Source organism: Giraffa tippelskirchi, chromosome 10, assembly GCF_054371585.1.
Source record: "Giraffa tippelskirchi isolate mGirTip1 chromosome 10, T2T-mGirTip1v1.2.pri, whole genome shotgun sequence".
Classification (NCBI taxonomy): Eukaryota; Metazoa; Chordata; class Mammalia; order Artiodactyla; family Giraffidae; genus Giraffa; species Giraffa tippelskirchi.
In genome coordinates, this window is record NC_137284.1 from 99,456,234 (window position 1) to 99,472,528 (window position 16,295).

General features: G+C 39.5%; 1 protein-coding gene and 1 long non-coding RNA gene across 6 annotated transcripts in view; one reads left to right on the top strand and one right to left on the bottom strand.

Moving 5' to 3' along the window:
* Positions 1–16,295, bottom strand: part of MDFIC (MyoD family inhibitor domain containing) — a 97,230-nt gene that overhangs the window by 45,776 nt on the left and 35,159 nt on the right. The gene's annotated exons all lie outside the window — the stretch shown is intronic.
* LOC145524871 (uncharacterized) overlaps positions 1–16,295 on the top strand; it is a 63,758-nt gene that overhangs the window by 43,266 nt on the left and 4,197 nt on the right. Inside the window, exon 4 of the long non-coding RNA XR_014067904.1 lies at positions 8,505–8,667. This is a non-coding gene — a long non-coding RNA (uncharacterized LOC145524871). The remainder of the gene's footprint in view (positions 1–8,504; positions 8,668–16,295) is intronic.

Consider the following 16,295-nt stretch of genomic DNA (forward strand, 5'->3'; position numbering starts at 1 on the left):
CTAGAGTTTTAGGGGACTTGCAGAAATCTACCCATATATTGGTATTTTGGAGTTCTCCTGGCTTTTGGTAGCTGCTGCAAGAAAACAACAAACTCCGTCTAACTGGCCAACATGAAAGTCAACTAGAAAAAGCAGACAGTTTTACTAAAGAAAACTTTTTTACCTGCAAGCAATACAGCCAAACCCAGCAACACACAAACAAATCAGTTATCCTATAAATCGAAACACATACTCCCTTCAATAGAGACAAATTTCAAAAAGCCTTCCTTGCCCAAGTGCAAGCCTTGGTGAGTAGAGGAAGGGCTAGATTTCAGCCCTCACTTGCCTTTGTGCAACTCACAAATATAAAACCGTAAGAAACACTCCTGGTAGCCAGTAATGGTTAGACTGCTGAAGTTCAGATCTCTTATTTGAATTTCAGCAGCCATATTATTTGTTCCAGTCTGAATGCAGGGTGCTGATCAGGTAAATGTGATGTGCTGGAAAATGAAATGAGGGGATATTAGGGAGGTGCAGGAGTGCTGGGAGCCTGAACCTCCAGGCTCTCTCACGTGCATCTGCCTCATACTCAGTAGTTCCCATGACTCATTCATTCACAAGGGATACAAGCTGAGGAAGGAGCCTGAGGAAACAGATGAGCTGGGTCAAGCTTTACCACCTGCAGAAGAAGAGCAAGTGACAGGAAGCCATTAAGTCAAGACTAAAGGAAACAGAGGGTTCCCTGAATCCTGAAACAAAAGTGGCAAGTCAAGGGACCAGAGTCAAACTATTTGACACATAACTTTTATACCAGTTACCAGAAAATAAAGCATGCCACAACCACCTCCAAAGGAAAAAAAAGGGGGCGGGGGGAGGGATATATTCATAAACAACTAACAAAAATCTTAAAGAACTTATATAGCTAGGGAAAAAAAAAAACAATCCCTAGTCTAGCAAATAAAGAATTGTGACTGTTCCACCTTAAGGCAATCCTTAAGAAAAGAACTGCTAAGGCCCCTGCAAGGGAATCCTCCCCAAAGCCCTTCTCAGAGATGGCCATGAAGGACACTCAATAAGGGAAAACTTCTTAGAAGATAATCCTCAGGTAAACACATCCACTGGCCACAGAAGCCAGGCCAAGGTTAGGGAAGAAACTTAACAAAGATGCTTATGATAGTCCTGGGCTTCCCAGATGGTGCTAGTGGTAAAGAACCCACCTGCCAGTGAAGGAGACCTAAGAGACCCGGGTTCGACCCCTGGGTCAGGAAGATCCCCTGGAGAAGGAAAATGGTGATCCACTCCAGCATTCTTGCCTGGAGAATTCCATGGACAGAGAAGCCTGTGGGCTACAGTCCATGGGGCCGCAGAGAGTCGGACACGACTGAAGCAACTTAGAACGCACATGATTGTCCCTGGCCACAGCATCTTCTGGACTATCCTGCACCAGGGTGATATGGACACTCCCTAGACCAATCCTGTACTTGAGTTTACAGAGCAGCTATCCTATACTTCCTTCACCATTATACAATCAGATACCTGTTAAGCCATAATTTCCAAGAACATGAGGCACTACACCCAGATTTGATTGAGATCAGATTCCTTGATCATTTTAAAGGAGGAATAAAGATCACCCAGAAGTCTGTGAAATAATGACCATATGACACTAGCTCTAGATGTATCATAGGAATGCGACTTGTTTCTCATTAGGGACAGGCAGAGTACACAGTTTGTTCAAAAGATGATTGGATCTCATTAGGTAGGAATATTTTGAAATGATATGTAGGGACCAAACGTATCTGTGTAGACACACAGAGAAATGGGTGCTGGTCAGCCAGGGACTGGACCATAGTAGATATCTATTCTTGGTCCATCCAACAACATCCCCTTTCTTCTGGTGGTTGTGTAGGTAATAATGAGAGCAGGACCTCCATTTGCTGACAAGAGCCCCTCTAAACTTAGTATTTTCAGTTACATAGGTTTTGCACGCAGAGCTTGACAACTTTAGGCATTTGCTGACTTGCCTTTGATAACACAGCAAGTGCCTTAAGGACAAGATTCTGTCTTCTCAGAGTTCCATCAACCTTATCAGTCGCATACCAGCTGACAAAAAGCCCTGTACAATGTTCAGCACCCAGTGGACACCCAGTGAAAATTAACTGATGATGATAAATTATACTAGCTTTTAAGCTGTCACTTGATACCAGTATATAACAACCTTCCTGAATAAATCAAGAAACAGTTTGGTATTCAGTACCATTATAAATTTCTTCCTTCACCTTCACAAGTCTAGGGAATTGCTGTAAAAGCATAATATGAGGATGGTGACGCTATAAGAAGAATTCAAGAAACCCACTGTTACAAGGGAATTAAAGATTCAGTTACAGATATCAAACTACGCATAGGGAAATACATCAAAAATACTAGTCAAGTGACCTTTTTGAAAACAGCCTTATAGAGCTGAAAGTTTTTCCTCCTCCCTATAATAAAAGTAAATCCAACTTAATGTACAAGTAAAATTGGTTTCTCCTTGAGATTTCAGGAGTACCAATGCAAATTAAGTTTGTTAGGAGATACAGAATCAGATAGAGAAAACTATGTATTGCTAACTGAACATTTAAAAAGTCAACTTATTTTCAGTAGTTTATACAAGGTAAATCAGAAGAAAAGTTTAAATTCTGTTATTATGAATTCCCCAGAGCTTTAGCAGAACACATAATAGTTAAACTTCATTGGTGAGTATTTGCTATTAGGATGGCTTTTCACTCTTCAATACATTTCTTTAAGATACGGCCCAAGACAAGGAAACCTTTGTACTTTACTTCAAATAACAGCTCTCATTATGGATGATGCTGTCTCTGACATAATCTGAAAAAAAGGTCTCCAAGCAAAGTTCTCAGAATTGACTCTAAGACTAGAATGGTCCTAATCATCATGTCCAGCCCTAATAGGAGATCCTGTATCCTCCACAAAGAATAAAAAAACTGCTTATCCCAGAGATGAACAACAATTTCAGAAAAATAGTGTAATAAAATTTTCCAAGCTTGTGTAGGTAGATTCACAAATATACATTTAAAATTCTCATATGTGGACAATGGATTAGAAACTTAAACATAATGGAAAGATTTCAATATAAAAATGTGTAAGTGAAAATAACACTATTTTCTGATTCTCTTGTCTTCTCCTAAGATGAAATCTCTCCCCCTACCTCCTTACAAGGCTGCTTTAAATTTTTGGAGTCTGCCTGATTGGTAGAATGTGAATTTTAGATTCTTGCCTTCACCAACATATCAGGACAATTTTAACTTCAGTGACAATAAAATGTTACCCAAACATAAGCATCAGGAAATGACTTAAACACAAAGGAACAAGCTCATTAACCACATTTGAAGATAAGTATGATTGAGACCATTTATACAAACATTTCTTCCTCTAATTTTGTCACTAAAACACACAAAATTCATCAAGGTACCTTTGGCTGCATACTAAATTAAATACATTACTGAAAAATATTTGTTGAGTACATACATACTCTTTTGCCAGCCATTGTGCTAGGCATAAGGGATATACGGTGAACACAACTTTCAAAGACCTTGCCTTCACAAAGCTTTCAGATCGGCATTATCTAGCATAACAAGAAACCCAAAGATAGGACAGCTCCAGTATTATTAATTCTGCAGGTTCTATATTTTCACTGCTATCCTTGGCATGTCTACTTTCCTGTATGACTTTTCCCCACATAGTTACAAGACTCCTTGACACAACTCCAGACACACATTGAGAGATGATGACACTCCTTGAAAAAAAGAGGGAGCTCATTCCAACTGTTTCTTTTAAGATTACAAAAATGCCATTCCCAGAAGTCCTCCAGGAGACATTTTCCAGTTTCATTGGTCAGCAATGTCACATGCTGACCCCAAACTGCCCTCCTGTCTGCTTCCAGAGCAAAATTTGTTAAAGGTCTGCCCTCTTCACCAGACAGGAGGCTCCTCTGTAGGAAGAAGTATGTCATTCATCCACTTGTATAGTCACTCAATGAGCATTTATTAAGTGCCCAACACTTCCTAATATCCATTCCAGCACTTAGAAAGTGGTCATTTAGGAAAAAAATGAATAAAGGAATGGAATAAGAAAACAATAATGTTCATTTTATACCTCTCAATTTCAATCATTTAAATAAAATCTTAAGTACATTTGCCATACCTAGAAACATAAATAAGTCTGAGGAGGCCTTACAAATAGCTGAGAAGAGAAGGGAAAGACAAAGGAGAAAGGGAAAGAAGGTGGCATTAGGGGTAAAGAACCCACCTGCCAATGCAGGAGACAAAAGAAAGGGAGGTTCAGTCCCCAGGTTGGGAAGATCCTCTGAAGGCAGGCATGGCAATCCACTCTAGTGATCTTGCCTTTAGAATCCCATGGACAGAAGAGCCTGGCAGGCTCCAGTCCATGGGGTCACAAAGATCAGACAGGACTGAAGCAACTTAACACATGCACACACGCCCAACTGAATGCAGAGTTCTAGAAAATAGCAAGGAGAGATAAGAAAGACTTCTTAAGTGAACAATGCCAAGAAATAGAAGAAAACAATAGAATGGGTAAGACTAGAGATCTCTTCAAGAAAATTGGAGATACCAAAAGAATATGTCATGCAAAGATGGGCTCAATAAAGGACAGGAATGGCAAGCACCTAGTGGAAGCAGAGGATATTGAGACGAGGTGGCAAGAATACATAGAACTAAACCAAAAAGTCTAATGACCTGGGTAACCATGCTATTGTGGTCACTCACCTAGAGAAAGACATCCAGGAATGTGAAGTCAAGTGGGCCTCAGGAAGCATCACAAGAACAAAGCTAGTGGAGGTGATGGAATTCCAGCTGAGCTATTTCAAATCCTAAAAGATGATGCTGTGAAATTTCTGCACTCAATATGCCAGCGAATTTGGAAAACCCAGCAGAGGCCACAGGACTGGAAGAGGTCAGTTTTCATTCCAATCCCAAAGAGAGGCAATGCCAAAGAATGTTTAAACTACCACACAATTGCACATGCCAGCAAGATTATGCTCAAAATACTTCAAGCTAGGCTTCAGCAGTACATGAATTGAGAACTTCCAGATGTACAAGCTGGATTTATAAAGGCAGAGGAACCAGAGATCAAATTGCCAACATCCACTGGATCACATAAAAAGCAAGAAAATTAAAAAAAAAACCAAAAAACTACTTCTGCTTCATTGACTATGCTAAAGCCTTTGACTGTGTGGATCACAACAACAAGCTGTGGAAAATTATTAAAGAAATGGGAATACCAGACTACCTTCCCTGCATCCTGAGAAACCTGTATGCAGGTCAAGAAGCAGCAGTTAGAACCAGACATGGAACAACAGACGGGTTCAAAATTGGGAAAGCAGTACATCAAGGCTGTATATTGTCACCCTGCTTGTTTAACTTCTATTCAGAGTACATCATGTGAAATGCTTGGTTGGATGACTCACAAGCTGGAATTAAGACTGGTGGGAGATATATCAACAACCTCATATATGCAGATGATACCACTTTAATGGCAGAAAGGGAAGAGGAACTAAACAGCCTCTTGATGAGGGTGAAAGAGGAGAGTGAAAAAGCTGGATTAAAACTCAACATTCAAAAAACTAAGATCATGGCATCCAATCTCATCACTTCATGGCAAATAGGGAAAAAAATGGAAACAGTGACAGATGTTGTTTTCTTGGGCTCCAAAATCACTGTGGGCAATGACTGCAGCCACTTGCTCCTTGGAAGAAAAGCTATCACAAACCTAGACAGCATATTGAAAAGTAGAGATATCACTTTGCCAACAAAGGTCTGTATAGTCAAAGCTATGGTTTTTGCAGTAGTCATGTATGGATGTCAGAGTTGGACCATAAAGAAGGCTGAGCGCCAAAGAATTGATGCTTTTGAACTGTGTGCTACAGAAGACTCTTGAGAGTCCTTTAGACAGCAAGAATATCAAACCAGTGAATCCTAAAGAAAATCAACCCTGAATATTTATTGCAAGGAGCGATGCTGAAGATGACGCTCCAATACCCTGGCCACCTGATTTGAAGAGCCAACTCATTGGAAAAGACTCTGATGCTGGGCAAGATTGAGGGCAAAAGGAGAACGGGGTGACAGAGGATGCGATGGTTGGATGGCATCATTGACTCTATGGACACGGGTTTGGGCCAATTCCAGGAGACAGTGAAGGACAGGGAAGCCCGGCATGCTTCGGTTCATGGGGTCACAAAAAGTCGGACACAACTTAATGACTGAACAACAACAACAAGCACAACTGCCTTCTCGCATACCTCTCTGATAAGGCTTCACCTACTTAATCCAGATGATTTTTAGAACTTGTAACAACCGTGTTTATCCTCCAAAGCTCTACAGCTATCCCACACACATTTTATAATTTATACAGCCAACTAGTGTCTATAATTTACAAGAACTGGAAAAATGAGAATGTCAAGTTTGTTCATCACCACTGACCTTGTATTATTTTAATCAAAAGAATGGTGTTCTATTTTCTAACAGTAGACAAAAATACACAGATAATTACTGGAACTAGTAAAAAAAAAAAACAAAAAAACCCTAAAACTAAGATTGTTATCTTAGCACTTGAAGATAAAACAGTGGGTTAAAGGGCTCACTATCTATAAAATTATGTTTTCTTTGTGGTATGCATTTTCCCCAGATATTTACTGAGCATCACTATGTATCAGACAGTGCTAGGACTAAATAGAGGTGAAAAAAGAGACTAAACATTAAATGACAAATAATAAATAGAATATGCAAGTTGATATGAAATGATGGTAAGTGCTATAAAAGAAAACTACTATTACCGGAGAGAACAACAAGGGAAACTATTTTGGTCTGGATATCCAGGAATGGCATTTCCACAGAGATCTAAAGGGGACAGGGCCTCGCAAAGAGGATTAATGGGGTTCCAGGCCAGGCTAACAATTTGTGACAAGCCCTGAAGTAGAAGAGGGCTCAGCACATTGCTGAACTGATGGGAAGCAGTGTGGCTGGAGAACATCTGCACAGCCTTTTGGACCACATGCTGCTGCTAAGTCACTGCATCACGTCCGACTCTGTGCGACCCCATAGACGGCAGCCCACCAGGCTCCCCCGTCCCTGGGATTCTCCAGGCAAGAACACTGGAGTGGGTTGCCATTTCCTTCTCCACATATTTATTGCCTAATTCAATTTATAAACAAATATACTAAAAAAATCATAAACTGTGCTTCCATAAAAAATACCTGGTAATATTTTTCTAGATATTATGCTTCTTTACTATATAAGCAATTACTATGCTAAATTATTCACTGCTAAGACCACTGTCAGTGTAACTGACCAGAAGTTGGCTTAAAACTGAATCAAGACACTCTCAATAAAAGAGTTCTTAGAAAGTTACATGAAGGGGCCATCAACTGTATATAAATGTAAAATAAAACAACAATTTGGAATATTAGGAAACATTTATAGAAATCTTATCCTGTAATTACCTGCCAAGAAAGAAACACATAAATCCACTTCCCTGAAATGTGCAAATCTATTTATATTGAAATTGGGTGAAAATTGTTCTGAGGCTAGAGAGAACAGCATGAATTATTTGAAGTTCTTTAACAGTAAAATGAATGGTTGTGAGGGAATCTTGCTACTATCCTTATGAATCTGCTCAGATTTTAGAAATAATTCTATCACTCCAATTTGTACTTATCTTCGTATTTTATTCCAATTTCCTAAATCAGATTTCATTACTCAATTAAAACACAATTTTCAAGCAGTATGTCTCAACCTTTTTCTAACTCTACAGGGTTTATTTGAACAATATACATGCTTTAGTAACATCTTGGTGAGGTTTCAAAAAGCACAATCTTCCTCGAGGGATTCTCCTGTCTCTTGCCTTGCACACTCCACTGGAGAATCTGAAATCTAATACTGGAACCACAGATGGGTAGAATGCTGATCAAAAGCAATTTTTACCATGAAGGCAAGTGTGGTCTTCTCTTAAGGAAGACCAAAATGGGCAATTGGACAGTGAGTTGAATAAGCTTATCTACCAGGGGCCCTTAAAATTTCTCTTAATGCCTAGTAATTATTTTCTATTAATATGGACTTTCAAATCCCACACTGCGGTTTACAAATTGCAAGGGGTAACTAGATATTTTCATTGATAATCAAAGATCATTTTCAAAACTTATAGCCCAGCTTCTGACACTAACTAGTTGATTATCTTTGGAAAAAATGTTTGCTTCTTTCTGCTTACTGAGAAAACAGAGGTTGAATGAATGCACTGAACTCCAAGGCATCTTCTCTAAGTTTAATAAGAGCATAAATCCATGATTCACTATCAACATGTAGAAAAACAATGTATATATGACATGGTGGCTAGAACACAATCTGAAAGGCATCAGTTTAAGTATCCACCTCATTAAGACCTTGTCATTTAACATCTAAGCCACCTAGATAATATCTATTAACATGGCTATTAAAACGTTCTTCTTTTTCTAGAGAAAGACGTATGAGGCAGGGAGAAGGTATGACACCATAAATACAGACATTCATTGGGAGCAAGACTAACCTCAAGGAGTGGCAGTAGAGCACTCTTCCATGCACAGCCAACAACGACTAATCTAACAAGGTCCACAGCTGAGGGATGCTACTAGTGACTATGGTAGGTAGCTAACCGGAGGTAAGATGAAATCTCTTCCTTTTTTTTTCCCCCCCAAAATTGGAAAACTAATGAACAGAAGAAATATGGAAATAAGTACTTTTCTCTGGTTTGTAATATTTGGTTCATGACCATCAATGATTAAGGGGAAAGGAGGCTGGGACTGTGTCTGTCTTGTCATGCAGGGAGTTGCTGTCAGCAAGCACCCTGTGGTCACTATGTCACTTGCCCTTGTGCTCTGCTATGCCAGGTGCCCAGTCTGGGGCCTCCCTGGTTTAAATTCTCTACTGCATCACTCTTCCATTGTTTGTGAGGGTGGGAGTGGGAGTAACACAGCTGCTCAGATTCAGAAGGAGGAGGGATCTGATGGTCTAAGCTTTGTGTATGCACATGTTCCACTTGCCCTCTTCTTCTCCAGTCCAAATTTCACCCCAGACTCCAAGAGCCCTGGTATCTCCAAAATCTTAAGCTTTTAGTGGGTAAAAATGTCATACCGCATCATAAGAGTAAGTGACACTTGGTTCTGGTTTTTCGTGCTACTAAGTCAGTTATTACTTTTCCATCTCCTTTCCATATTCCAGCAAATTAACATTTCTAACCCACTGTTGTGTCCTTGTCTGTCCTCTACCTCCTCAAATTCATGTCTTTTTAAATATTATTATTAATTTGCTATCATTTAAGGGATATTTCCAAAGAGAAAGGGATATATGTTCAATGTGCCATGTTGAACAAAACATGTTTTATTTTTTAAAATGAACTGACAAGGACTCAGGGAAATTTGGCAAAATGTTAACACTTGTTAAAGCTGAACATGGTTGGTATCTTCGTATTTGCATATTGGCCCCATTTTTAAAGTAGTTAATTTAGCATTAAGATAAGTCATAATTCCATTTATTAACCACATAAATCCACACAGAAGTGAGTTCCTATTGATTAGTAACATAGGTAGAAGCACCATTTTATACTGAAAACACTAATACAAGAGGTAGTACCAGGAACTAAGAACAAAAAGACTATTCTTTTTGTAGAAGAATATTCTCTTGTATGGGGCTTCCCTGGTAGGTCTGCTGGTAAAGAATCTGCCTGCAATGCATGAGACCTGAGTTCGATCCCTGGGTTGGGAAGATCCCCTTGAGGAGGCCATGGCAACCCACTCCTAGGTCAACGAGATACTACCAACTCTAGTATTCATGAGCTTCCCTGGTGGCTCCTGTTATGTCCCTACCATATCTGTCCTTTATTGAGCCCATCTTTGCATAAAATGTTCACTTGGTATCTCTAATTTTCTTGAAGAGATCTCTAGTCTTGCCCATTCTATTGTTTTCCTCTATTTCTTTGCACTGATCGCTGAGGAAGGCTTTCTTATCTCTCCTTGCTATTCTTTGGAACTCTGCATTTGGATGGGAATATCTTTCCTTTTCTCCTTTGCTTCCCTTCTTTTCACAGCTATTTGTAAGGCCTCCTCAGACAGCCATTTTGCATTTTTCCATTTCTTTTTCTTGGGGATGGTCTTGATCCCTGTCTCCTTTACAATATCACAAACCTCTGTCTATAGTCCATTAGGCACTCTGTCTATCAGATCTAGTCCCTTAAATCTATTTCTCACTTCCACTGTATAATCATAAGGGATTTGATTTAGGTCATACTTGAATGGTCTAGTGGTTTTCTCCACTTTCTTCAATTTCAGTCTGAATTTGGCAATAAGGAGTTCATGATCTGAGCCACATTCTGCTCCCGGTCTTGTTTTTGCTGACTGTATAGAGCTTCTCCATCTTTGGCTACAAACAATATAATCAATCTGATTTCGGTGTTGACCATCTAGTGATGTCCATGTGCAGAGTCTTCTCTTGTGTTCTTGGAAGATGGTGTTTGCTATGACCAGTGCATTCTCTTGGCAAAACTCTGTTAGCCTTTGCCCTGCTTCTTTCTGTACTCCAAGGCCAAATTTGCCTGTTACTCCAGATGTTTCTTGACTTCCTACTTCTGCATTCCAGTCTCCTATAATGAAGGGACATCTTTTTGGGGTGTTAGTTCTAGAAGGCCTTGTAGGTCTTAATAGAACTGTTCAACTTCAGCTTCTTCAGCGTTACTGGTCAGGTCATAGACTTGGATTACTGTGATATTGAATGGTTTGCCTTGGAAACGAACAGAGATCATTCTGTCGTTTGAGATTGCATTCAAGTACTGCATTTCGGACTCTTTTGTTGACTCTGATGGCTACTCCATTTCTTCTAAGGGGTTCCTGCCCACAGTAGTAGATATAATGGTCATCTGAGTTAAATTCACCCATTCCAGTCCATCTTAGTTCACTGATTCCTAGAATGTCGAGGTTCACTCTTGTCATATCCTGTTTGACCACTTCCAATGTGCCTTGATTCATGGACCTAAAATTCCAGGTTCCTGTGCAATATTGCTCTTTTTTTTTTTTTTAATAAATTTATTTATTTTAGTTGGGGGCTAATTACTTTACAATATTGTAATAGTTTTTGCCATACATTGACATGAATCAGCCATGGGTTTACATGGCAATATTGCTCTTTACAGCATCGAAACTTGCTTCTGTCACCAGTCCCATCCACAACTGGGTGTTGTTTTTTCTTTGGCTCCATCCCTTCATTCTTTTTGGAGTTATTTCTCCACTGATCTCCAGTAGCATATAGGGCACCTACCGACCTGGGGAGTTCATCTTTCAGTGTCCTATTTTCTTGCTTTTTCATACTGTTATGGGGTTCTCAAGGCAAGAATCCTGAAGTGGTTTGTGATTCCCTTCTCCAGTGGACCACATTCTGTCAGACCTCTCCACCATGACCCGCCCTAACAGAAGCAGAAGATATTAACAAGAGGTGGCAAGAATACACAGAAGAACTGTACAAAAAAGATCTTGACGACCCAGATGATCACGATGGTGTGATCACTCAACTAGAGCCAGACATCCTGGAATGTGAAGTCAAGTGGGCCTTAGGAAGCATCACTACAAACAAAGCTAGTGGAGGTGATGGAATTCCAGTTGAGCTATTTCAAATCCTGAAAGATGATGCTGTGAAAGTGCTGCACTCAATATGTCAGCAAATTTGGAAAACGCAGTAGTGGTCACAGGACTGGAAAAGGTCAGTTTTCAATTCAATCCCAAAGAAAGGCAATGCCAAAGAATGCTCAAACTACCGCATAATTGCACTCATCTCACATGCTAGTAAAGTAATGTTTATAATTCTCCAAGCCAGGCTTCAGCAATATGTGAACCGTGAACTTCCAGATGTTCAAGCTGGTTTTAGAAAAGGCAGAGGAACCAGAGATCAAATTGCCAACATCTGCTGGATCATCAAAAAAGCAAGAGAGTTCCAGAAAAACATCTATTTCTGCTTTATTGACTATGCCAAAGCCTTTGACTGTGTGGATCACAATTTACTGTGGAAAATTCTGAAAGAGATGGGAATACCAGACCACCTGACCTGCCTCTTGAGAAATCTATATGCAGGTCAGGAAGCAACAGTTAGAACTGGACATGGAACAACAGATCGGTTCCAAATAGGAAAAGGAGTATGTCAAGGCTGTAAATTGTCACCCTGCTTATTTAATTTATGTGCAGAGTACATCATGAGAAATGCTGGGCTGGATGAAGCACAAGCTGCAATCAAGATTGCCAGGAGAAATATCAATAACCTCAGATATGCAGATGACACCACTCTTATGGCAGAAAGTGAAGAAGAACTAAAGTGCCTCTTGATGAAAGTGAAAGAGGAGAGTGAAAAAGTTGGCTTAAAGTTCAACATTCAGAAAACTAAGATCATGGCATCTGGTCCCATCACTTCATGGCAGATAGATGGGGAAACAGGGGAAACAGTGGAAACAGTGGCTGACTTTATTTTTCTGGGCTCCAAAATCACTGCAGATGGTGACTGCAGACATGATATTAAAAGATGCTTACTCCTTGGAAGAAAAGTTATGACCAACATAGACAGCATATTAAAAAGCAGAGACATCAGAAACGGGAAACCACTGCACCACGGGCAGAGGGCTTAGAGGGGGGTCAGAAACGGGAAACCACTGCACCACGGGCAGAGGGCTGCACTCTGACATGATGAACAAGCTCTGGAGATGGTGTGATGATGGTTGTACCACAATGCGAATGTACTTCATGCCACTGAACCACATGCTTAAAAATGGTTAAAATGGTAAATTCTGATTTGTATATTTTACTACAATAAAACAGTGAAAGAATGAGGCAGTCAGGAAAAAAAAATGGTTATATGTTTTTAGGCAGAAAAACCTTCAGAGAAGATTTCTTTTTTCTAATAAAAAGAAAGCTTTTTATTAAAGTCTAAAAATAAATAAATAAATAAAAAGCAGAGACATTACTTTGTCACCAAAGTCCGTCTAGTCAAGGCTATGGTTTTTCCAGTGGTCATGTACTGATGTGAGAGCTGGACTGTAAAGAAAGCTGAGTGCTGACAAATTGATACTTTTGATCTATGGTGCTGGAGAAGACTCTTGAGAGTCCCTTGGACTGCAAGGATATCCAACCAGTCCATCCTAAAGGAGATCAGTCCTGGATGTTCATTGAAAGGACTGATGTTGAAGCTGAAACTCCAATACTTTGGCCACCTGATGCGAGGAGCTGACTCATTGGAAAAGACCCTGATGCTGGGAAAGATTGAGGGCAGGAAGAGAAGGGGACGACAGAGGATGTGATCGTTGGATGGCATCACCGACTCAATGGACATGGGTTTGGGTGGACTCCAGGAGTTGCTGATGGGCAGGGAGGCCTGGCGTGCTGCGATTCATGGCATCGCAAAGAGTCAGACAGGAGTGAGTGAGTGACTGAACTGAACTGAACTGGTGGCTCAGATGGTAAAGAATCTGCCTGCAATGCATGAGACCTGGGTTTGATCATTGGGTTGGGAAGATCCCCTGGAGGATGGCATGGCAACCCACTCCAGTATTCCTGCCTGGAGAATCCCCAGGGACAGAGGAGCCTGGTGGGCTATAGTCCATGTGGTTTCAAAGAGTCAGTCATGACTGAGTGCCTAGGCACAGCAGAGCATTCTCTTGTGTATATTTCTTATCTGATTGAGAGGCTTCATTTATTTTAAAATTAACATTCAGTTTTAAAGATAAGAAAGATCTATGCAGTGCACATTTTCTGATGATCTGTTTTGGGTAGTTATTTTTAGGATCACATGAAAGAGGCCACGATATTGAGTAACTTGTCTCTTCCCCCTGCTCCAGGATAACCAGTGAGAGAATCCAGAGAATCACACACCATTTTTTTTTTTCCTGGTCCTCTACTTAATATATTTCTGGATTAGCCTAAAAATGCAATTACAGAAGAGATTCCATGCTTTTCAAGGCATAACTCAAAGGGGTCCTGTGTTTTGACCTTTAACCCAGGGACTAGTTACTCTCATCATTATTATATAATACTCACTTATAAACTTAGACTTAATATTCCTATTTAGATTTCCATGTTTGACCCTTTACCAACCTCATGTGGTAGTGAGGGAAGGTACTCCATCCATCTATATTCTCGAGATGCAGAAGCTGAAGCTGGATGGCGAGTGACTTCCCCAGTGCCACACAGCTAATGGGTTTCAGTCAAGATTAGAATCCAAATCACAGGACTCCACCCCTTACTCTACCACATACACAGCCTTTCTCTGAGCACCACTGTTACACGCTGCCGCTTTACTACCTGAAGGCTCACTCCGGTCAAGTCGAAGCTGGGAGACAAATCAGTACAGATTTTGACCATTACTGCATTTTCACTTTTCCTCCAAATGCTCTATTCAGAATTAGGGAGCCAAGCTGACTGGCTTGCCAAATATATACTTTCCCTGACTTTAAAAAAAAACCACTATGCTATGTTTATATCCATCATCAGTTATACCTCTAGTTCTTCCAAAGTCTTCATACATAATCATTAATAGTATGTGAGATTTCAGGGTTAGTTTGCAAGGCATACTAGAGTGGATTCCATCAGGCCCTGCTAACTGGAAACTCTCAAAATTGAAGCAGCCTTTATGAAGACTTATACAAATTAAGTCATCTGAATAAAGAAACTTCTTTATAACATTCTGCGAGGAACTAAGTTTCCACCCCTATACCCCACCCCCACACCCCAGTCAAAGGACCAAGTTGTAATACTGTGTGCCAGGAAAAAAAAAAAAAAATCATAGATATACACTGAGGGTAAAGATGTACATAGTAATAAGCCTCTTTTCCAACGGAACATCCACACTATTTTCACATTTGTATTAATATGCAAAGAAGTAAAAACAATACTACACCTACAACTAAAAGGGAAAAGAATAAAACCACCCTGAAATGATTTAACAATGTCATCCTTACCCCCTCAAGAAATGTTATTCTGGGATTATAAACTATCCATTTTTCAACTCATTGTAATTTAGTGTTTCATACACTAAAATGGACACTAAAATCTGTCATTATTAGTGACCAAGCTATAATCGCAGCTCTTCAGCCTGTCAGAGCTGTAGATTCTGACTCTGTGAGCTGAGTTATCCTATTTTGTTTTTTAGGTCCAAGAAGTAGTGGTTGGGCTTTTGTTTGTTTTTAGTATAAAAAAAAAATGCAGAAAATGAATACTCCCACATGTTTGTGCTTTTAGCACATTAAATATGCACTCTGAATGGTTCCACATAAATATTTTTACTTTAACACTGTAGATGTCACCAGAAAAACAAACTAAATTGAAGAGTTCTTCCCAGTGAGTATTGTAACAAACCCTTCATTTTCTGTAGGCTTAATGGGGACAAGGGGCTGATCATGAACTCGGTGTTTATCAAAATAAGCAAACCTGAGAAACACAATGAGGAGCAAAGTGATGAATCTTTGGCTAAGTAATGGAATCCATTTTTCAGGAAGAAAACTCTTGAACATATTTAAAATAACGATGATGAAAGTGAAGTACTATATTTATGTGTCTCAAAAAAGGGTTGATGGTAAACTGCTTGCATAGCATCTTCTACTACATGTATTAGGTATACTATAGCCTGATTAAAGTCCATGATAAAATTGAAACCTTTGAACAAAGTCCTTCAAGGTTAGAATGATTAGGTTTTCTACTGTGTCAGTATGGAATATTTATTCCTGATAGCAAGATAGTTCCTTTCACAGAGGTAGTTTCTTCATTTTTACTTAATAAAGTCAATTTATTCCAAACTCTATTCCTTCTTTCCTCCCTGAGAATATACTTATTGCATAAATCTAAGTTTTCTTACCCCGTAAGTGCTTATTTTTCTGGAGTAGGTCTATTATGCAGTATTTTGTAAAGGGTTAACTCATAATAACTATATAACCAAACCCTTTTGAATGCTTAAATATTGTGATACTGATTATTTTTATACAAGCAAATGATTATTATTTGGTTTACTGGCTACAAACAATGGTGCCAGAAGTTGTATAGTACTAATGTCTTCCAAGCAGGGCTATAAATATTTGCTATTCTTCTTCTTTATGGTGCCCAGTTCTAAGTAGCAAACTGTGAACTTTTATATACTAAGAATGGTTTGAAACTGCCCCCAATAAATCTTCTCAGTCTTAGGCTACACTTCCATACCATTGAAAGAAATAGCTGATATTGCACAAAGTTTTGAAATACACTCTTCTCCAAA